The following is a 23,635-nucleotide window of genomic DNA, read 5'->3' on the forward strand; positions in this document are numbered from 1 at the left end:
GCCTCTTACCAGGCCCCACACACCTGCTGCAGTGGTTTTGTGGCTGTCAGGAAGCCAGCAGTGGATCAGCAACTCAGCCAACCCTGCCTTGGGTGCTGGAGACTGAGCAGCCCACCAGCATTTCCCAAGGGAAAGGCAGCAGTGGCAGCAGCAGGGTGTTGTGCAGGTCCAGTGTAGCTGAGATATTTGGTGGCCATTCTTGAGCACACCTGCTTCTCTCCCAGCAATTGCAGGTGTGCAGTAACCGTGTGGTTGGCTCTCCTCTGAGGGGGTAATTGCAATATTCTGTGTGTAGCCATGAGCAAATGTAAACTTCTGCAAAGGCAAGGAATGCTGCATGAGGTATTTAATCCTTATCACACACGTAGCCTGTTTTCAATACCTTTCTCAAGTCCTTTTCTGTTCTCTGGGAACATATGGACACTGCTAAGATAATATATTAAGGAGAAAGCAGAATTTTCCAGCTGCCTCAGTAGTAGGCTTCAATTTCTGGGGTTCATAGATTTGTGTAAAATTTATCTTATCAGTGTCTCATGTTTTGATGACTATTTAGCAATAACGGTCACCCACACGGTGTGCTGGGACACCATGCTGTGTGGTAATGAGCACTCCCAGAGTTCTGCAGAGGCCTCAATTAATCATCATAGTGCCAATTAAAAAGGCCATTAGAAATACTGTCCATAGCCATCAATCCTGCATAGCTGCTCCTTCTCCAAGAGGTGCATGTGTAATGCATTCAGATATGCACACTTATGCAGACTCCTGTATCTAGGTCGATATGACCTGGCAGAGCGATTGGGCAAAATATATTGGCAGTGGCAAGGAATTTATATTCTGTCTTACATTGTAACTGTAGTTAGAGCCCAGATTTATTCTGATCTGCTAAATATTAAATCAGGTTTTGTTTCTCCCAAGTATGACCTGGGTCATCGTGTGGTAGTTACATTCAAGCTTTCTTTGGAGTTGCAGTGCAGTATTATAAAGGTATGATTTTTAAGGCCTCCATTCATTAAATCCTTTAAGAACAGTGCTATGTTATCCCACAGTTTCTGGGGGCTTCTTGTTGTTGCTTTTTTTATTAGGAAGTAGATCTCATGCTTTGAGGAAGGGTCTAAAAATTCTTAAGGGACTGTGGTTCTGGTTTTTCTCCTTATAAAACATTTCCCTAAGTTGTTCAAAGTTACAGTGAGGCTCTGGAAACCCCTGTTTCCTCATGCTCAGCAGAGATGAGCTGTGCTCTGCAGGAAGAATGGAACTGGATGGGACAGATTTGTAACAAGTGCACCTTTATCAAGAAACTGGAACTTAACACAGGAATTTTCTCTGCTGGTAGCAAATACTTGATGAAATGAGTAGCAGATATGTGTGCTATCACCCTGTTATCACAGAAGATAATCTGCTAGCTCAGTCTTTCACTTCAACTGTTTAGGTACCAACTGTTTAGGTTATTGATAAGTAGATCTTGTAATGGATGATATGGATGTGGCATCAACGTGCTGCTTCATAGTGGGATATCAATTTGGCTTTTTAGTTGACAGAAACAGAGGAAGAATCCAAACAACCAGTGTAAATCAAAAAATAATAATCCAAACAAACCAATTCCAAATTTTTGCAGTTTCCAAATCCCAGAAGTTACATACAGAGGCTATGCATTGAAAGATGCTCAGAGATTTACAAATACTCGCAGTTTTGCAGTTTTGCCTTTGTATGATTGCCATCGTTTAGTTTTTGATAATGTGATCACAGAGCTCAAAAGATTTTTTGATTGCAGAAGAGGATATGGCTCTAGGAATCAGGCTTGTGGCTTCACAAATCAGGCTTGTGTGGTGAAAGAGCTCAGTGTCTGGTTTATTTGCTGAAACAATGAGGTGGGAGGTGTGTGGAGATAAGAGAGAGAACTGCTACAGTTGCATTGCATGGCCACCTTCCTCTCCTTGATGGAGGACCTTGGTGGCATCGTCACCTCGGGCAGACGGCACCAGCTGACATTCACATTCCCAGAGTGAAGAGCTGGAGGCTGGGGCAGCCACAGTTCCCACAGCTGGGAGATGCTCTGAGCCCCATAAAATGCTAACAAGTGCTGAATACCCTTAGTGGGTGGACCTGCTGGCTTTCACACAGGCATGCAGGAATTCTGGGAGTCAGTTGACCTTCGTCTTCTGTGCCCCCATATCCCAGCTTTTATCCAGGAAATGATAAAATGCTTTTGTCAGGAGGGAGTGGGAGAGTTTGCAAACAGTAAATAGCTTTGTTGTAAGTAGTCACATGCTGATCACCAGGAAAACTTCATGATTTGAAGCATTTTGCATTCAGAGCAAAATCCAGAAGGGTGTTACAAGGCAGCCAGAAATCACAATAAGGGCAACCATTAACTAGTTTCTTTTCATTCAGTGAGACTCTATGTTTCATGTGTAGTGGGGCAGAGGAAAGATGCAGCTTGTTAACAAATGTTCAGAGCTTAAAAGGGTGACATTTTAAATTAGCGTATTTGTAATAATAAAGGAACATAAAGCTTGTATCTGTTAAAAGGAAATTTAAAAATGAAGCCTCTTCCCTGCCCTTTAACTGAGAATTCTATGATTATGTTAAGTCCCAAAATGTGGCTTCATTATTCGTTTCCTTTTTACCAGAATGTAAAATAACTGCAGCTTGAGGGTTTAGTGTATTAAAAAAGAAGTAATGCTTTTTCATTATAACTTCTGGTAGTGTTTTAATTAAAGGTATTAAGAGAACTGTCATGGGTAACACATTTTTAAATTCTTGTACATTGTGCTGAAGAATATCTAGGAAGTGGATTATGTGCACAAGTTGTTCACTCACAGTGAAGCAGACAGATTTTGTTATTCTTTACTGCTTATCACCTGCAACTTGATCGTGTATATTTACATGGCAGAGAGGAAGAATAGGAATATCTTTGTCTGTGAGCTCTTTGCAGTTTATGACAAATTGAGACTGTTTTTGGCAAAGTTCAGTGCTGTTCATTCATGCTAAAAGAAACTGAAACTACCAAAAAATTTGACAAACATTTAGAGTTAAGACCAAGAAAACGATTTACCTGTCCTTGTGTCTTTCTTAATGTGCTGGCTTTACCATGTCTGACAAAAAAACCAATTTGTAATTAGCTTTGAGAATTGACAATCTGTTAAACTGCTGAGAAAGCTAAACACACTTCTTTGAATATCTAGGAGGGCAAAAACAGTCCTGGGAAGCCCTCTTTTCCTTCTGGCCTGAGCAGGTGACAAGGCCAGCCTGGCCCCATCCTGGCTGGGACCCCTCTGCCTAAGTGAGCTGAAAAAAGACTATTCCAGAAGTGATGTACTGACTGAATTTCTTCTGCACATTGCTAGTAGGAAAGAAAAGGTTTTGGGGGAGGAGAAATGTTCTAAAGGTTTATTCTGATTCTTATTATTCTTTCTTTTAGTTACTGTTTATAAACTTTTCTTTAAACCCTTTTAAAGTTTTGAGCCTGCTTTGCCTTCCTCCTAATCCTATCTCACAGCAAAAATGTGTAAATATATCCTAGTGGGTGCACTGGCATTTAGCCAGCACTGAACCCACCACATCAATGAGTGTATTAGGTGGAAAATCTCAAATTGGGGCACCAAAACCACTACACAAAATTAGTGTTTCTGCCCGATTCAAGCTGAAACTGCCACACTTTTCTTTCTCATTTCAGCCCACCACTTTTCCCCATGTGCCTCCCAGGTATGCTCTCACAGCTTGTTTCAGCCTGTGTCTGCAGGCACCACCTTCAGCAGAGGTTTTTGGTGATTGATTCCAATGGCCCTTGCTGTTCTGTTGGATTCATATGGGGTGACCTGCTTGGCATCCTCAGTGATGACGTGCTGCCTTTCTGCAAATTCCAACTTTAAAGAGTGATCCAACAGAATTCCTTGCAAGCTTCCCCTGATCTGGTGATCAGCATTTTAAGCCGGTGTTTTCTCTTTTTTCTTGGAGAGTTTCCATTATGTCACTACCTGTAAAACTGTGTCTGAAGTACTTTACAGGAATGAGGATGAGTAGTACAGGGGAATGTATGAAAATTGCACTGGTTGCTGTTTGGAGTGAAAAGTTTGGGGTTTTAACCTCCAATATTCTGAAAGAGAAGAGGATGGGGGAAACAATTGGGGTTGTCCCCAGAAATTTTCACGTAATATTTTTTGATACAGATTTTGATAAGCTTAAACTGTAAACTTCTAGGAGGATATTTCCAAAGTAGAATGGCGTTTCCACCGACTCCCAGGCATCTGTGTAAGCAAGGAATGTCACCACTTTAACAGCTGCCAGTGCAGCTGACCTGGGTTTGAATGGAAAGGTCTTGTTGATTGACGTTTAAACAAAATGTTAATTTGTTTACATGACATGTGGTCCCAGTGGGACTTGCTTAGATGACCACTTACCTTGAAAAGCCGAAGTTTTGGACTGTTACAAGGAATTTGTGCAGTTTTTCTGTTTGTACTATTGTGTTTCTCCAGCAGATCTGATTCACCTATAAGGTAGCTTTATGTAGGTCTTTTTACTTTCAGATTTAGCTGAGAAAAGTTAAACTTGTGCCTGAATTCAGCTGCAGTTACTGTCTATAAACACATAAACCCAAATATTCTGTAAGTCAGGGTTATTTCTCAGGGAGAAAAGTATACCCCTGAAATAATACCATGTGCTGGCTTTTCTCCTTGGATGAGAAGAAGAGCTGTGTGGTTTGACTACTGTTGTGCTCTTTTTCAACAATTAGTAAATGAGTTATCTTTTCCCTTCTTACTTTTTGAGTTATTAAGCTGACAGCTGACTGACCAGCCATGCTGGAAGCAGGTGGGAGACTGTTCAAATGGCCCTATTTTTTCTTTTACTACTTTTTTTTTCCCCCCTGTTTCTTCTTAGGATCTCACCTCATTACAAGGTAGGTAGGGTGGCTGTGGCCTAATTGTTTTTACCCAGATAATTAACTTCCATTCAGAAATGTGGGTCTTCCTTGAATTTTTTCCCCCAGATGAATGGTTCTCAAATTTAGTTACAATAATACAATAAATGCAACTTTATATTCCTATGAACATAGCAAAGGGGCATAAATGAAATTCTTACTTATTCTTGTCTGTGCTTGGTAGGAGTGCTGATACACTCCTAAAATAATTAGGTCTAAGTGTTTCATCAAACAAAAAATTTTGTCTTTTCTTAATACACAAAAGCAAACTATTTATCTTGCAAGTATTTGAAGATTTATGGAGTCCATGTGAAGAAATTTTTGCCCATTAATGCACATTATTAATGAATGCCTCTGGTTCATTTGGGAGTTTTTTATGTAGGAATCAACATTAATAGACTGGTGTGTGAAAATTTGTCTAAAGTGCCTGCAACAGTATTTACTTAAGTGCAGATGTCCCGTAGAGATTTGGCAATGCCAGCACTTCAGCAGAGTGCCCAAGGTGAAATTTTATAAATTATACGTTGGGTGTTTCAGCTGGTTGTAACATTAACTAACTGCATCAGACATAATATTTACTATTGTAAAAAGTAAAAAATAGAATTGCTTGAAAATTTACTAAGGGTAAATAGTTGTTATAATTAGTATTAGTTGAGGTGATATGAGTAAAATCTGAAAGAGTACAGAATTGTGTAGTGTGTCAGCTGACATGTCACTGGGTGAACTCTGTCATTCTGCTGCCCCATCTAATCAGCGCAAGAACAGAATCAATTTTGCAGAGCAGACTCTATCCTTTTCAAAGTTAATTCAGGCACACTTAATTCAGGCACAAGTTTAACTTTGTCTTTCCACTTGAGAATATGTATACTCAGATAGAGGCCCACTGTTTCTCAGACATCTCAGAAGACAAAACCAGAGTCCCTGCAATTTTTGATTTAATGGCTGTTGTGGTATCTCTCAGTTATTAGCAGTTTGACACTCATCAAGACCAGCTTTAGCAGTACTTAGGGCCATTGAGTGAATTGAGACTCTTGGCTTGGCAGCAGATTTCAGAGAAGCGCAGTGAACTGTGGGAACTGGTTTAAAATCTCAGATAAGATGGAAAAACAACCCCCAAGGTGTTAAGTGTCTGTACAGTGAATTTGAGGGCAATTTTCATTTCCTTGTCAATGAGATGAAAATGGAGCTCTTTCCCTGAGAGACTGGGAGAAAGCAGCCACACCATGTAACAGCATTTTGCAGGAGAGGTAATGTCCTCTCCCACAGGAAGCAGGAGAGCAAGCTGGTGTCCTGGTGTCTGTCAAATTCCTCCCTTCCACAGCTGCACATTAAGCTTAGGCTGCTGTGGGTAGAGGGCCAGGCATTGGGTAAATGGGGAGAATAAATGGCTCCTATGGAGTTTATTCCCATTATCCCTCCCGCAAAACCAAGGGAAGCCTCTGATAATTCGCTGCTGGTGAAAATGATACATCCAGTTTTTACTACCTCATGCATTTTCTTTTGATATGTTGGTCAAAGAGAAGAAGTGTTAAACTGAAGCAGAGGCAGAAGAGGGGAGGAAAAAATGGAAGAACAAGTCCCAAAGAGCGAGACGTACAATGCCAGCCCTTAAAGCTAAAAAGACGCTATTCAAAATTGCTGAGTATGAAGCAAACGTTACCTGGACCAGCTTTCCAGCCTGACAGTGTGACCAATAATTCAGCCTGACAGAGAAGCCTTTCAGGAATACCAATATCACGACTGCTGTGTTCTGCTTATGCACCAGTATCACCGGCCGGGGGCTGTGTACCAATCACAAATGGGACAGGACTGCTAGGAACGTGCCTTGAGCTGTTTCATTTTCCAGCATCGCTCTCATTACATGGTTATGACAATGGGAAGATGCCATCAGCTCACATCCCAGGCAGCAGACCAAGAACTTAATGTTACAACTTACTTTTAAAGTGTTTTGACCAATCACACCAAGCAGAAGCACATTGACAGTGGTTCTGTCCAACCACTAGAAGCACACGTGCCTTCAGCTAAAACAATACTTGCTTATTTCAAATACAATACCTGCTTGTAAGCCTTAAAACACAATGCACAAAGCTCCATTATTAAGCTTTAAACTTCCTAATAACTCGCTAGATAAACTTTCTGCAGCTTAGGGAGTTATTCTAGACAAGTGTTAATGCACAGACCATTGTTCTATTTGTCCTTACTTTCCTACTTTTTCCATAATTTTTCTGCTGCCCCTATCTCATGGCTACTGCTTAGCTCTAGTCACAGTTCTGCTGTCTCTGATGCCTGCCTTTTGCAGCTTTCCCAAAACCCTCTGAATTTTATAGATTCCCACACACCAGAAATGCAATATGTGAGCTGGGACTTGCCTGACAGCACGCTGTCCCTCCCGGCCTCGCCTTTGATGAGCATCTTCCACGGGAAAGCGCCGCCTTTCTGATCCCATTAGAGGAGAGAGGCTCTGTCTCTGTGGTCCTTTCTGCAACCCGTGTGCTTTGTGAACACGGGGGATTTGTTGAGAGATGTCTTGGGACCTAGCAGTCACAGGCAGGCTTGTTACAGATGAAACCCTGTTGACAGAAAGGATTAGCTGCAACCAAGAGAGAGAAACAAGAAGTCGTATATTTTAAGGACAGTCGTGGTAGAAAATTTTGATTATTTATTGGGCAAGTAGATAGTCAGGGCTTTGTGTCATTACAGATTCTGTACCCTAGGAAACTGGCAGTGATTTCAGCCTGGTGCTGCCAAACTGTACTCCAGAATCTGAGGTTTCATATGAAAGAGGGGGAGAAAAGCAAAACAAACAGAAAACCCTCTATACCCTGCAGCTGCAGAGAAAATACTTAGAAACTCACTGTGACCAGGGTTGTGCTCTTGTCTTGAGTCAGCAATCAGCTTGAAGCAATACCTTTGAGAAGAGTGAACTGTGCTGGTCATTTCAATGCATGTGAGGTATGAAGCCTGACATGTTTACACAGCAGCTAGCTCATTTCAGTGCTTTTTTTGGTGAAAATCTCAGTGTCATGCATGCTCTTTGAGAATATATTTTCTTAGGCGACAAGAAACAAACCAGAAGGATGGTCTATTATTTGTCATATAAATAAGAATTATTGTTAAACATAACTTCTGCCCTTCTTTTCTCCCCATCCAACAACCCCCGAAGAAAAAGGCAGGGGGAAGGCAAGCAACTTTTCAAATTGTGGAGAATTGGATAAATACAGGATGTTTTCTTTGCCCACCGGAAAAATCTTTAGTCATATCCAGACTCTTGGAAAAAATCAAAACAAAACCCCCTTCTTCCTACTAACCCCTACATTCTCCGTAGTACCATATGCCCCAACTTACAATTTTCCAGCTTTTCATACATTCCACTTCTGCTGTGACAGCTATACAATGTACAACAATTGCACAGAGTCAGAAGGCAAATCTGGGATGCACCAAGAATAAAGAATTTGGTGCCAGTTTAAAACAAATGTAGTGAATATGGAAGTAAATAACATAAGTAAAACTGGATACTGAGGGTGTTTTTTAATTTCTGTGTGTCTGTCTAAATGTCCAGTCTCCAATTCATGTAAACAGTGCTGTGAATTTACCTTTTTCTTCAGCTTTGCTGAATTTACATTTAGAAGCTGCAAAATGCAGGGGATCTTGAACATCATTCACATGATCACCCCGAGGAACCTGTTCATCAGTGGGACTATTGTATGGTTATATGGCTCACATCATGTTTGAGCATTGGAGCTCAACATGAGAAAAGCACTGTAATTGCTCACAATTAGTACTGGGTAAGCCTCAGAAGGTTTACTTAAGAGTCCCCTCATGCCAGATTCATATCCAAAATGTATCTGAAGGATCTGAACCCTTAAGAGTCTGGGAGGTAATACTTTGTCATTGTATGAGGCAGAAGACTTGTGTATGAAAGGGCAAGGGGATTGTGAAATAATTACTGTCTCTGCATTTAATTTGAGTCAATGAAAATGCCAGAATGATTGAAGTGTTTATGCTGAAGATCAAGGAGTTATATTGGAATAGGGTAATCAAAACCAGGAACATCTCCTTTAAAATTTTTTAATATTTCTCAGGGAGGAGATAATGGGGGACTATCAGAGTATAGCGAGGGGAGTGTTGGAAGGAAAGTCAGGATCAGAGGTCACACCTGTGTGAAGTGATGGTTTGAAAATGACAAGTAAAAATGGAAATATGCTTCACTTGACAGTGATGAATGGGATCCTTGACCTGAGGAGGAAGACTAGAGGTGGCTTTGCACTGTGGAGATGGTAATTTGATAGTGGCAATTATAGGTGAAAAAGTTAGCCAGTAAAAATGCTGAGGGGAAAATGCCTGCTCTCAATTAGGCATGGTACTCATGCCCCTGGGCCTTGACTGCCAGGGGAGCTGTGCTTTTCTCCAGCCTGGGATACTCTGAGTTTGCCATTTTTATGTTTTCAGTGTGATTCTCTCATCCCTATATTCATTCCACCTGTTCCCAGTATACCTTTTACTTCATGTTTGTCTATGCTTTGCTTACCTTCAGCACAGGAATATTCTGCATCACTCCCCTGTATTCTCCTTCTAACAACATCAAACCTCATGAAATTGGTGAACTGCTGGGCCTGGCTCAGAGTCAATATTGCTAAACCTGGGACTGTACATAGACTTTCCACGATGTGGGAAGTGAGATCAGGCATATCTTGCTCGCACATCTCTCATATCTCAAGGGCAGGAAAACGTTTGCCAGTGGCCTGTAACTGTGCCTCTCTGCAAGCAATAAATGCCAAGAGTCTCATCAGCTTTTACATACTGAGGCAAAAGGTATGTTACAGGCTCTGGGTGGCCTCAGTTAGAATATATTGTGTGGATTTTGAGGTTAGGAGAGGTTTGCTTGCTTAAAAGAAGTTCTAATCAAGATGAATTATGAAAATGGCAATAAATCCTGTGTTTTAAAAGGTAATAAACTGACTATTAATGTTTAAGGCAGAGCTCCAGGCAAACATGAGTGGCAGATGGAACCACCTACCTTTATGTACGTTCCTCCTCCATAGCACTCAGCAGGAGAAGCTGAAGCATCCTGAACCCTACAGGGTCTTCCTTGAGGCCCAGAGAGTGAAAAGTGCTTCAGACACCACGTGCATTGGTTTTGTTCCTTTTTTTGTGTAGGTTTTTGTCTGTTTGACCACATAAGTCCTTTATGTACAGGTGACATCGAGCCATTTCTCAGCTAAAAGTACTGAGTAGGTTGCAGTTTAGTATGGTGCAATTAATCATGTGTTTGGCACCACAAGTTTTATTTGGTTGTGAAATAAGGTGGCTGGATAATTGGAAATAATAAATAGTGAAGGGCCGTGTTAGGCACAGTTCTTTTCTTCTACAAATCTTTGTAAAAATGCACCAAAGGTTTCTTCTAAAGAGCTGAGCTACTTGCCAAGTTCCAATCTGTATGCTATCATAACACCAGACTCTCAGCTCCAGTGACCCATTGGGGGAGCACTCATATCCATAGTTTTCCCTCTTGCTCCTGTCCTGGACATGAAGTCTGATCAGTGTTTAGACACTGCTTTGAGATAATGATAATATGCCTTTTAATTAGCATCAATATTTCTAGTCTTTTGGGAAATAATAATGTGCTTCCTTTTTACTCCTTGACTGTTGACAGATGGCCACTTATTAAACATCATTAAATTCTGATATCAATCATTTTTGTGCTTTATAAAATATGCTCATCGTTTAAAGGAAATGATAAATATAGGAGGAAGATTTTCCACATGGATTGTGTAGACTTTGATGCAGTGCTGCAGCAGAAAATTGATGGAGGGAGGCCTTGTTTTTTAAGACATTCTAAGTATAATCTCTGAGTATAACTCCCTTTCAGTATATCTGTGTATGTTAGAAGCAGCTCCTGTATGGAAGTAGCCCCAGTGCTTCTGAGACAAAGCCGCTATTTAAACATTTAAAAACATGAACTTTTGAGAAGCCTGTCCTTATATGCAGAAAACATTCTGTGCATTTACACAGGAATCCATATCGTATGTGGCTTTGTGAATGCCATGAAAAAGCGAAGATGGATTCCTGTGTGTCTGTTATTTGCAGCAAGGCTTTATTTGACTTGATGCATTCTTGGCAAGAGCCTCCAATTCATTACTTGTGAAACTTTGTTTAATGGGTACAATTACGATCTGCATTGTGCCCTTGCTCATCTTAATAGCAGTATTAATTTGCAGGAAGGGACAAAAATCATCTTGCAGAGTTATCAAGCCGTGTTTAGACTTTCTGAATGCTAATTAATTCAGAGCTCAAATGCTGTACCTGCTGTTTAAAAGGCTGGCAGCTTGTATTCATCACCTGAGTGACAGCTGTTCCTTGCCTTTTTTACTCTTAGAAAAAGAGAGGGGAAGATTAACTCCTTCCCATGCTGATGACTGCCATTTTGAAGCAACATTTATGTTCAACTTTTAAATTTTAAATTTTTTTTTCTTGAACAGATTTGCTGGTGTTGACAGCCCATTAGAGAAAGGATTGGTGACTGTATGTTGTTCAGAGAAATTGCTAAATATTTCTACAAATCACTGTTATTGGGCAAAAAAACCCCAAACAGTCCCAGTGACATTTGATGCCAAAACCAGATCCTCCATATAAGCTAAAAGAGAAAGAATTAAAATATGGAAAAGTCAGATTTGAACATTTATAATGAGTATGGGATCTGAAGAATTTTTCTCCTGAAACCCCTTTTTTAATATTTACTGTCAAGAGAATATTTATTAATTGCAATCAAATTAAATGTTCTCTTAGGCCATTTAAATGCCACAGAAAATAGCAAAGTACAGTTTTATATTTTGTGTGCTGCATTCAAAGCTCACTGAGTTGCTGTTTGTTAAACTGAACTTGCCTGCTCTAGGAAGAAGTGGTAGTCTTTGGAAGTAAAGAAGAGGGCTTAAAGGCGTGCAGGTTATTTAATTTAATTCAGACTGAGAAAAAGTATCAGCTGGTACAATGCAGATGTTCATATGCAGGTGTGGGAGGATTACACAGTTTGCCTGAGTGACTGAGGAAGTGGGATAGTAATATTGGATTAAGTTCCTTCTTTTTCACAGAGGAACAGATAACTAAAATATGATTGTTAACTCCATTCCTCCATTCCCTCCTGCCCCAAATCAAAACACCTAAATTATACTGCATTTTCTTTTTGGAGGAAACATGAGACAAATCAGTAGTTGTTTCACGTCAAAAAGTATTGTGGAGCTACTGACACCAAACAGAATTCCACAAAATTTTCCAGTTAGTATTTTGGGGTAAATCCAAAATTTTTCTTTTGCTACTTTAAAGACCTACAAAGTCTGGTATGTGTTTTGCTACATAAATATTTCAGACATTCGGGAGTGCAGTAGACATGTCATAGCAAAATAAAATTTTCATTCACCTTTTGGAGGCCCTGTATCTTTAGGGAAACTTGGCTAATACCTCGGGGCTTTGATTCTGCTCACATTGGGTTTTATGCATTCTGACTCAGTAAATCTCATTAAGCACAGGCTGAACTTCACCACTCACTGTTCCTTCTGTTGACTTCAATAGCAAATTAAGCACATGCTTAAATGTTGTTCAGAGCCTTAGGGAAAGGTGATTAAACAAAGTAACAAAGCTATGCTATTAAAATATTTTAACTCGTTAAAAACCAGTGGATTTGCTGATGCCAATTCAGTGAACACTCTGTATTCAAAAGTAAACAATTACTTTATAACTGGTTGATTGTCTTGTTCAGCTTGGAGCACCAACATCAGGATATTAGATTCATATTGCTGTGACAATACCTTTCCTTTCACCTTGTGACCTGCTGTTGTATTCTTTCAAACAATTAGTGATTATGGTGAGTGATTTGATTACCAATGATATTCTTAAAGGTTTCCAAGTTTTTTTACTAAGTGTTCTTGAAAATAATTTTAAAGAAATAGTTGTGTTTTTCCAAGTTACTAAAATATCTTTTGTTATTACTCATTAACTTCAAAAGATGTTTTCTGTTTCCATGCACAGGAATGATTTTTTGATGCTTTAGCAGTTTTGACTTAGTGCTCTTCATGTGTGGATAGTTTCTCTGCTAATTTATGGTGGAGTTTGATACCAAGTAATTGTGCTTTAGCAGGGCTGGTATTTAGTCTTTGAATTAGTGTGCAAGATGCTCTAATGAGTCCAGCAAGGATTAAGAAAATGCACTGCGGTAATTCTGTTTTTAATAAGTTATTTATTAAAAATTCCATCAACTTTTTAGAATTTTGTGAAATAGTTTCTGTACGGGAGATGTGTTTCTAAAAAAAACCTTTATGAATCAGAAAACAGAAGATTCCTTAAATATTTGGAGCTGGGGGCATCAAAGCTGCAGGAGCTTGGTGGCCAGAGGAAAGGGCTAGGTGTTTTCTCTTTTTATTTAGTTTACCATAGAAGAAATAATCAGATCAAGACTGAAATATTTTGGGAGGCTAGACATGGCATCATTAACTTCCCCGAGTTCCTGTCCTGAAACAGTTGCTGTGTATGTAAAATCATGAGCTCATTGAGATCCTGGAGCGAGTTATTTGGGGTCTGTAGTCTGTCTGCAGCTTTTTGAAATAAATCTGAGTGATAAAGCTGCATAATTGTTGTTTCTGTGGTGTTAAAATCTTGGGATGATTCAGTCTCAGCGTGCGCACTGAGTCAGACCAAGAAACCATCGAGTCTGCTGATTCTTGTTTGCCTCTTGACCTTTTGGCAAAGATCAAGTGCAGCATATGTTTTTATCAGTTTAATATCTGTTATGTCCTCAGCTGGAGGATTTTATATTAAATGAGTTTGGGGACTGGGAAATGTACTAGGAGCTTACGCCATCCTCTCCATGCGTGAAGCCTGCTATTGCTGTGTTTCTAGAATGGTGTGAAAAGAAAAAAGAAAAAAAAGGCAACAAGTCCCTTAATGACCATAAAAGAGTGCAAAGGGAAGAGCAGGAACAGAGCAAACATAGATTATGCCTCTCCACAGTGTTCTCTTAATTCCCACCAATTTTCAGCTCAGCGAGTTCCCGAGCCTCCATAAAACCCCATATAAAATAAAATTAAAAAAAATAAAACAGCACTTCTGATTCTATTTTAATCTTGTTTTCACTGCCTTCTCAGTCTGTATTAATATCTATTTTGTGATGTTCAGTCTTGTAAAATCAGATTATCATCCTCAGGACTGGGTGGTACCTTGTACCTGCCCGGTACAGTGAGCCCACACTTGGTCTTGTCCTTGCTGAAGAGCCAGTTCTTGCATCACTGGTGCTGTTTATTTTCACAGACCACTCTTACAGGTAGTGTTTTTCTGAAAAATGAGATAAATAGCAATCAGAAGTAACTGCAGAGTCCAGCAGATAGAAACACTCTGTGTGGTAGTGAAATGCAGCATTCAGGATTTGCTTTGGTTTGATTAAAGAGCATTTGAAAGAAATAGATGTGATTAATATCGTTGAGGAAACACTATTTTTTTAATGCAGGTGTTTAGAATATATAAAAAAACCAAGAACTATGGAGAGCTGGTGTTCACTTGAGTGTTTTTGACTGATTAAATGCCAACAAAATTCCATTTTGTAAACTGGAGGTCCAGAACTGTTGATACATGCTGCAGTCAGTGGGTGGCTAACAGGAGCTGTTTTTATTAGGCCTGTGACAGAGTCACTGCTGAGGTCCATGCAATGCAGCAGGTGATCACAAGCATGGCTCATGGCACCTTTTGAAACACAACCAAGCCACTAAAAGCCACGTTGATATGACAGGGTGAAAACTGGGTCTTCTATTAGAAATAAAATTCCTACAGTTGAGGTAGAGAGTGATCAAAATAATTTTTAGATGACTTAAGAATTTGACCCTTCAAGCGTGTTTTATTAAGTACGTGAGGTAATACAGAATGGAGGAACCCATGTCATTGTAAATTAGTTTCCTTGAGTTAAGTCTCATTACCAAGACACCTTCACTTTTTTAAAATTATTTTGCCTGCCATGGTTAATAAAAAGGAAGTTAATTTGCTGTGACATTTTTGGTGGTAGTTTGGTGCACTACCAACTTAATTGCAGTAAAATAATAGTTTCAAAAAACCCCCTAAACTCCACGTTCCTTGCATTTTGAATCACTGGGTGATTTACTAGTCATTATTTATAGCCCCAGTATTTCAATTAGGATACGTTAAATAAAGCTAATGTGGGGGATGTGGAAGTGTTTGTTGATTGTAATTATTTTTATGTTACTATTTAATGGAAAATCCTATATTTTGATTCTTTAAAATTTCTGCTTAGATCCAAACCCAGAAGTCTACAAGAAATCCACTGCAGCAAAATGCCATCTTATTACTATGCAAGCTATGATGCTCACAGGTTCTTGTCAATATCCAGTGTCTACTGGCAAGGAAGCTTTTGTTTGTCATGGGAAAAAAAATTATTGTTCCTCCTTTTTCTAGTAGACAGCTGAGTTCTTGAAACGAAAAGCATTTTGATCCTGGGGTAAATATTGATTCTCTCTTCTCTCTCTCGGAGAAAATTAATTTAGTGTGTATTATATGCACCCAGGTGAGCTAAGGCCAGCTCAGGACCTCACAGGCTACTTAAACCTGTGACACAGGCCAGCATTCAAGTGGTTTCATTACCCTAGGTCAGCCCATACGTGCTGGGTCTTTTGGAGAGCATCTCCTATAACAGAGCAGAGAAGGATTCATGCGACACTTGCCTATAGCAGTAGGATCTTAGATTTCTCATTTTCTGCCAAAAAGTAGTGGCATCAATTTGCCTTTTTTCCCACCCCCTTGTGAGTGGTTCTGTGCCTTAAATCCACGGTGGTCTGGGTGAGGTCACGGGTACCAATGCACTGTGCCTTCCAGAGACAGCCTTTGGAGAAACACAGAGATCTGCATTTTGCTGTGCAGATTTTTAGCATGCAGAAATCCTTTCCATAGTGCACTGGGGCAAAAGTAGAGTTGGCAGTAGCCAAGTCTTCCCTTTATCAATAGACATGGAAAAGGGAGTGCAGAGTGTTCATTCATTTACACATCTGAGCATCCACTGCTGTTGCCTGACTCCTCAGCTGACCTGGGGCACCCTGGGAGAGGAGCTCGTTGGCACATCCTTAATGCACAAACTGAAGGAATTGGCAAGAACAACAGAAAGAGTTGGACAGATTTCCTTAAAGAATGGTGCACTGCCACCTCCTCCTTTTAAAGAAAGGCACGCTGCCACCATCTCATTTTTGCAGCTCTCTTCAGAAGAAACAGAAGTACCTGAGCCTTTGCAAGTGACCACAGTGTGTCTGTTGCTATCACAGTGTTTGATATCAGTCCCTGTCTGAGAGCATCCCTGTAGGGTTCAGAGCATAATTCCTGTGGAAGCTGTGCCATGCAAGTGCAAAATTTCTGCTGCCCCAACTTAAAACTTAACTTTCATTAGTAAATAAACAGACCAGATTGATTGGCTCCCTTTAGAGAGGGATACTCTGGGATCATGATTTCACCCACACAAAAGCAACAATTGGTATTCTAAGAAAATAGTCCTGGTGGAATGTATTGCAACATGATTGGCTTTGTTATTTGTAAAGCCTGGGTAAGCTTCTGCCATCTTGAATCACTGAGTACCATTGTAAAACTGTTTTTTCATGTTTATGTGAGGTACGCTGGTTTTTGTTTTATATCGTCAGCCATTTCCTTAGCAAAATGTTTTGAAAGGATGGAGAAAAATGAAAAAGGAGAAGGAAATGTTAGGGACTCTGTATCTCTAGCACTATGTTGACTGTTTATCTGAGACACTGTGTTATTATACCATTATTTCAGAGCTAGCCCTGTTGAATTAGTATTGAATTCACATTTAATTTCATTTTTTATTTTTGATTCCTAATATTAATTTTTAAAAACTTCTACCACAAATAGAAAATAAATTACAGAAAGGGCTAACATATAACTTGCTTCTTGTGTGCCTCAGAAGGCACAATCCTACCACTGACTTTGTGAAAACAGTTAAGGTTCCTTAACAAGGTTTGAAGCTAAAACAGGGACTCCCATATGACCTGTATTACCTCTCCTCAAGGGAATGCATTTTCTTAAAGTGATGATTTATGAGATTCAATACTAATGTCAAACTTCATTCTGCCATGTGAAGTAACATAATTAAAACACCAGTATAGCAGAACTGAAGCAGCAGAACATTGTTGAACTTGTAGATATTTCCACATAGGTGATGTAAAGTTTGATGGAAAAGTGATATGAGTGCTTTAGGCATGTCCACATGAGATGTAAGAAAAACAAGCCTTAAGCAAGTCTGCTATTTCCCTCAGAAAGATTTTATCCAGAGAGGCAGATGGAATCTTTATGTGCAATAGCAGCTGCATATTTTTAGAATAATTTTGAATTCTTTTATATTAAGTCTCTGTGTGATTAGAAAATAGATACTAATCAGATGAGGTAACAGTTTGTCCTGTTTGTGTGAAGTGGTTTTCCAGGATAAAATTACATTTCCTTCTAAATGCAGTATTCATTTGGGAGTAAATTAATTAAGGCTGAGTGGATAAGTATCTGCTGTCGTTCTGCAGTCATGACATGGCAAGACACGAGCTATCTACATGCAAAACTCATCTGTACAAGAAAAAAGGAAAGTGCCTGTGCCTGTTGCTTATATTGCTGTTATGGGATACTTTGAATGAATAACTTAGTTCCATGTTCAAAATACTCAAAGGCATAGTGTTTTATTATTGGTATTCTTAACTTAGACTGCAACAGAGTAACAGCTCTTTTTTCATTTGAGAGCATCATTCATGGGATAGGAATGTGGTCTCTGCACTATGCCCTAACAGGTTGCTTATTTTATCTGTGCTGTGGCTTGAACAATTGAATGTGAATATGATGTAGGTCAGGCATCCCACAATGAGTCCCAGGTTGGGCTTCCCTCAGTGATCTTCATAGATGAGTAGGACTGATGGCGGGGTGGGGGGGGGGGTGTCATGATTTGTGTTGCTTAATTACTCAGTACATGCTGGTAAACTGTGTGGTTTCTTTGTTTCTCTTTGAGGGGAGATTTCATGCTGAAGAAATGCATGATTTTCTTTCATTTTTAAGGCAATCCATTAGGACAACAGCTAAGTGCATTTTGGCTTTCCATTGGGCTGTTGCAGATCATTGGCTTGATGTCTACCTGTGTTTAAACAAAATTGATTTCTGGCCTTAGTCCCCTCATCCTCTGTGATATTTTGTTGAATTACTTTTCTACCCTAAAACTATACTAATTCCAAAACGGTTTTTACATAACAACATTGACTGTAAAGCTGTGTGTTTCTGTGTAAGTGTCCTTTTGTATTGCTTCTCTGCAATACTATTTCAAACTGGTTGATGAAAAATCAAGGGCTGAATCTTTGCTGTCTTCAAGCAAATATTATGAGAGATGATATAGCTGGAGTTTAATCACAAACTTTTCCCTTTCCTGACAGTACTGACATTTATTTTCTAGACAAACAGATGAATGTTAGATAACAAATTGTTTTGAGCATGTATGGTGCTGATGCAAAACTAAAGCCCATGTATTTTTACCCCAAACTTCTGAATTGTCTTTAAAAGACTGAAAGCCTAAAAGGTGATTTGCAAAGGCTTATGACTGCTCTAAAAGTTACTCCACTCATCTGGCTTAAGCCTGGGGTAACAAGCCCCTGCTGATCCATGTGTAGGGCAATCCATCATCCAGTGGACATGTCCTGGTACATAGCACTGGAGCCTGAATATTTAGCAATATTCCTTTTTTTTTTCCATGGGAAACTTGACCTATGGCTCTTGATGTGAGAGAAGTTGAGTGGTAGCCTCTGACCCAAGCTTTTTAGAGGATTTCACAGCACTGTCTGCACTTCTTGCTGTGTAGTTGTCCAAATAGCCTCCACCAGAACAAGGAAAGGAAATGTGGGTATGTGAAAGAGGAAAGGACAATTGAACAGGGTGATGCTAAATACAGAAACTGCAAGGGAAAGCCCTGACCAGATTGAAGCTGAGAACTTACATCTTCCATTTTTAGCATCACTTTTTGTATGAAGAGCAACATAAAGGAGCACGGTGCTCCAAAGTGTGGGGTTTTGCATCTGCAATATGTTGTTGGATACTGGAGCAAAATTTTGGTCTTGTGGTTGGCTTCCCTAGTCACTATGGGAAGCATGATACTAAGTATTTCTTTGTGGAGGAGTATTAAAGCATGTGTAATTCAGCTGAGTCCTCGAACCTTTGTGCTTCTGTGATTTTAAAAATATTTTTCTGTGTGTAGGTTTTTTGTTGGTGGTGGGGTTTTTTTGGGTTTTTTGTTTGTTTTGTTTTTTGTTTGTTTTTTTTAATGGGTTGTCTAATCTAAAGGCCACATACAAGCCTTCAAGTCTAACCTTTTCATTTTGCTTGACACTGTTGAAGAAGATAAGAGGGGAATGCTGTCGGAGAGTTTACACAGAGGATGGAGAGGGGTGGTGGTGAAGGGGATAATGACTTCAGCTCTGATTTTCTCCCTCCTGCTGCAACAAGGCATCTGTGTTCTCTGCTGGGTGCAGCCAGCCTGCAGGAGGCTTTCCTTCCTTCAAGCAACAAGTTAGGAAATCATCTGGGAAATTAAAGAGACATCAGAGCTGGACATGTGGTGACTTGTTAAAAAAAAAAAAGTAAAAAAATTATGGATGGATGTTGAAGAGTAAAGATGGGAAGAGCATGAAGAAGGATATATTGGGTGTGGGTATATTTCCATGTGCAGTATTGTAGGATGATGATGTTTTGGCATCAGGTGCCATGAGCTTCCAGCTATCCACAGAGACAGAGCTTCCATTTCACATAAAAAGGTGAGAGCTCAATCAAAACTCAACTTGCAGCTGCCTGACACTTGCAGTAGTGAAGGAAGAAGATGGAAAGTTCCTGGGCTGAGATTAGCTGCAGCCTTCTCTTACTATATAAGAGCTTGTTATGCCATCATATTCAGGCAAATATATACAGTGTAACAGCATGGCAGTTCTTTTGCCTAGCAGTCAGACTCTTCTTTTTGTGCTGCAGAAACAAACTACTTTTTTTTTCCAATTGCTTTAATGTGCTCTGCTCTTTAATTAGATGGTCTATAGGCAGCACATAAACAGCGCTCTCCAGTAATGTTTCAGAAAATAAATAGCATGTGTGATGCCTACTCTGAGCTACAAGAGAAGTGCAGACTGACATAAGCTCTTGTTATTTGCTTCCATATGAACAGCTCTAAATGTCCCTTCCTGAGAAATGCACATTTGCTGCGTTCTGGCTCAGGGGAGGCTGCATGTCTATTTGACATGCTCTCAGTGGAGAATTGCTTATCCATGCCTGATCCTGATGGGTTTCACCTTCCAAAAGTAACTAGCATAGGTCAAAAGTTGGCAAGATGGATTGAAAAGTGTTTCCAGCTGATGGAAAGGCCTCTGGTAACTAAGTGGGGGAATTTGAAATCCAATCTATTCTCAATGGAAAACCCACAAATAGTCCATGTTTCAACACAGACAAGCTATTCCAGTATCCAGGTGCTGACATACAGGAGTTTTTCAAATAACACAGACTTGAATCAACTAGTTTTGCATCAAAGGTACAAATTCAAAGTATCTTCTTTAATGGTCTGCTTTATGCCTAAAGAACTTTGTTTACTAGTTCAGTGCAGTGCTGGTCGCACCTGCATGTGAATGTCTCCAGACTCCCCTTCCTCCTCCAGGTCTTATATTCATTGATTCTGGCATGCCAGATTTCTTGTTTCTTTCCCTATTTAAATTCATAATATTTCCCCTTCTGTAGCTGAATCCTTCCTTCCTTTATCTGAATAGACAACATTTTCATCTTTCCTATTTTCTCATCCAAATTTCTTTTTCCTGTTTACTTTTTTCACTCTTGCCTGTTTGCCATGTTTAGGTTCTTCCATATGCCATTTCTTCACAAGTTGTTCCCATATTGTCCAATACTTTGAGGAAAACACAAATTCTCAGTTGTTACCTATTCCTCTACACGAAGGAGAGCATGCTGTGAGCGTGGGATGAAAGAGTGGGTCTGGTTGGGCAAAGATGATTTTATTCCTCCGTGATTTTCTTAGCTGCTTTTCCTTGCCTTCCATTCCTTCCATCTGTCTCTGACTGTGAGCAGAACGTAAATCAAAGGAAGGGCCAAGTGTCTGTTAGGTTTCCTGTTAAAATACAGAATAATGATGGTGATGTGAGTCAGAGACTGGGCATAACAGCATAGAAGTGCTTTACAGATATTTCTTTAATACAATTTCACTTAATTTTATCCCATTGTTTGTCCTTTTTTTTTTTTCTGTCTGTACCTCTCCTAGTTCGTGTACACAGCGAATTGAGGTATTACTGGAGATCTTTAGTCAAAGATGGTTATTTTCTCATTTCCCTGGAACAGGGGACTGCTTTGGTGTAGGAATTGTTCCAGGAGTGCTAAGCTGCCCTTCATGGCTTTGTGCAGGGCTGATGAAACCCCTTGTTCCACCTGTACTCGTACATCCTCACCCTGCCCTTTTCAGATCACAGATTTCTTACTCAAACTGGGGTATGCAAATTTCTAATTTAAATTCAGAACTAAACAAGGCAAGGAGTTTTTAGAGTTGTTTTGGTATAATCTTTAAAAACACTTTCAAAACCTTAATTCTCCCAACAAGGACAATCAGCAAGGATGGATTTCCATAGTACAGGAGCAGTCTTGTTTGACTGTCTTGAGCAAATTCTCCTACTACCAGCTGACTACTGAGATTAAGTGGAATTTCTAGGAAGTCTGGTTACCCTGGGTCAAGCACTATATCTCTAGTTACACTTATGTGTTGCAAGCCTTATGTGTTACAGTAGAGATTTATCTTAGCACAGTCATTTTATGGTGCTTAGAATATTTTCCTTCTCTGCATTGCTGCTACTGTAGATAATGGATGGCCACTTGGTTAATATTTGATGGCAGTTACAATGCACCTCTCCCAATGTTAAGTGTCCTTATGCCTTTATACTAGAACTGACCTTCAGGGACAGTAAACATATTGTTTGGCAACAAGTTAATTACAGACTTTATCTTCCAAAAACATTCATGTCATGGGTGGGATAATTAAGATGTCCTTGCAAGTGAAAAAACTTTGTGACTTATAGTAACGCTCCAGCATAGGTGTTAGAAACTGAGGTCACTACGGTATTACAAGAGCTGTCTACTCATGTTATTTTGACTAAATAATTCTCCTCTTCAGGCTGTGAAAGTGAAAGATGGACTTAAATGATATGTATGGCAATAAATTCTGTAAGTCTGCGAAGAAAAACAAAGGAATTGGCTTGTCCATGGGTATGACAGGCAAGCAGAACTGATTGTATTTGATTTACTGTGGGATTTGTCACCAGGGTTTATTTTGTTTTTCTCCCCTTTCCTCCTTTTAATGCCTCGGTCTTCTGTTAAATGGTTAGAACCATACTGACCCTTTCTGACTTTGTAACTTCATGGTGATAAATAGCTAATTATTTGCAATTGAATTAGGCTGTGAATTTAAATATGACAGAAACAGATGTACCTATGATTACCTTCAGCATGGCTCAGGGGGTTAAAGTTTAACACAGTATAAATACTTTGCAGAAATATTATTTCTGAAGTGGAATACTGCAAATAGTGGAGACTATCATAAAGATGTCAATGAGCTCCATGGTACATAAATTTTTGTTGGGTTTTTTTTCCTGAAGAATTCTGGGGAGGGAGGGAGGGGAGGAGTGTCCACTGGTGACTACTGAAGTTCCACTTCTGAAATGTTCAATCTCTAAGCTGGGAGCATTTAGTTTTGGGTGAAGTTGGAAAGTATTTCTTCACAATTTATATTCAAAAGAGGACATCACTGAGCATTTTCAAAAGTTGTAGCCCCTGGAGGGGCACAGTGCAGTGTTACTTTGCGAGTGCCACTTGAATGAAAGTCCTTGTTGGCTGGCTGAACTAGGGCAGGATGCACAGTTTAACAGCCCCAGCACATCTTTGTATAGACATGAAACTAAGGATGAATACACACATGCGTGTAATTTGGAGATCTGAATCATAATATCTGAAAAGAGCATGGATTCTGCACGTGTTCTCTTTCTCAAAACCTGGCTCAAGGAGATCAATAGATCTGCTAATGAGCTACTTCTGAGCTGCTGTTTTCTGTTTCAGGTTTTCTGCTTGGAAACTTACATTCCAACAGAACTAAGTAGTTTCTTTTTTAATGGACAGTATCATCATGAACAATCAAATAACTTTGGAATGTATTTTATTTTCTTCAGTAGATGGAAAGTCGCAGTACAGCCACAATATCTGGAAGGTGATGAGTCGTTCCTTGCCAAAGTGTAGCAGGAGTATGAAGGATTGAAACATACATTTTGAGGTCTTTTTCTGGGAATCTGTTAGGATGAGAATATTTAAGCATCCCAGCATTTGAGAATAAGAGAATAAAAAGTGATCTAAGCAGAAAGTCTTAGATTAATGGCATGCTATCATTCATGTGTAATGCAGCACTGTTCACATCCTCGTGTGTAGGTGATACAGTTACACAGAATGTCCTGGCTGGGTGTAAACTGACTGCAAAGCAATAGAATAACACCTTCAGAATGATTAATATTGAGGCTGTCTTGGTGACTATCTTCAAAGTTAAATCCCTCTGTCTTTGCACTTATGAAAATGTTGACCACATATTTGGGCATGGTGTGTTCAAGCGAGATAATCTCTTCCAGATTC

At 39.6% G+C, this 23,635-nt stretch overlaps 1 protein-coding gene and 1 non-coding gene across 4 annotated transcripts in view; both read left to right on the top strand.

Moving 5' to 3' along the window:
- The window catches only part of MACROD2 (mono-ADP ribosylhydrolase 2), an 851,353-nt gene that overhangs the window by 374,700 nt on the left and 453,018 nt on the right, over window positions 1-23,635 (top strand). The window lies entirely within an intron of this gene.
- LOC132325904 (U2 spliceosomal RNA) lies at window positions 13,633-13,822 on the top strand. The gene has a single exon (XR_009486060.1). It is a non-coding gene; the product is annotated as a U2 spliceosomal RNA (small nuclear RNA).

Source organism: Haemorhous mexicanus, chromosome 3, assembly GCF_027477595.1.
Source record: "Haemorhous mexicanus isolate bHaeMex1 chromosome 3, bHaeMex1.pri, whole genome shotgun sequence".
In the NCBI taxonomy this organism is placed as follows: domain Eukaryota; kingdom Metazoa; phylum Chordata; class Aves; order Passeriformes; family Fringillidae; genus Haemorhous; species Haemorhous mexicanus.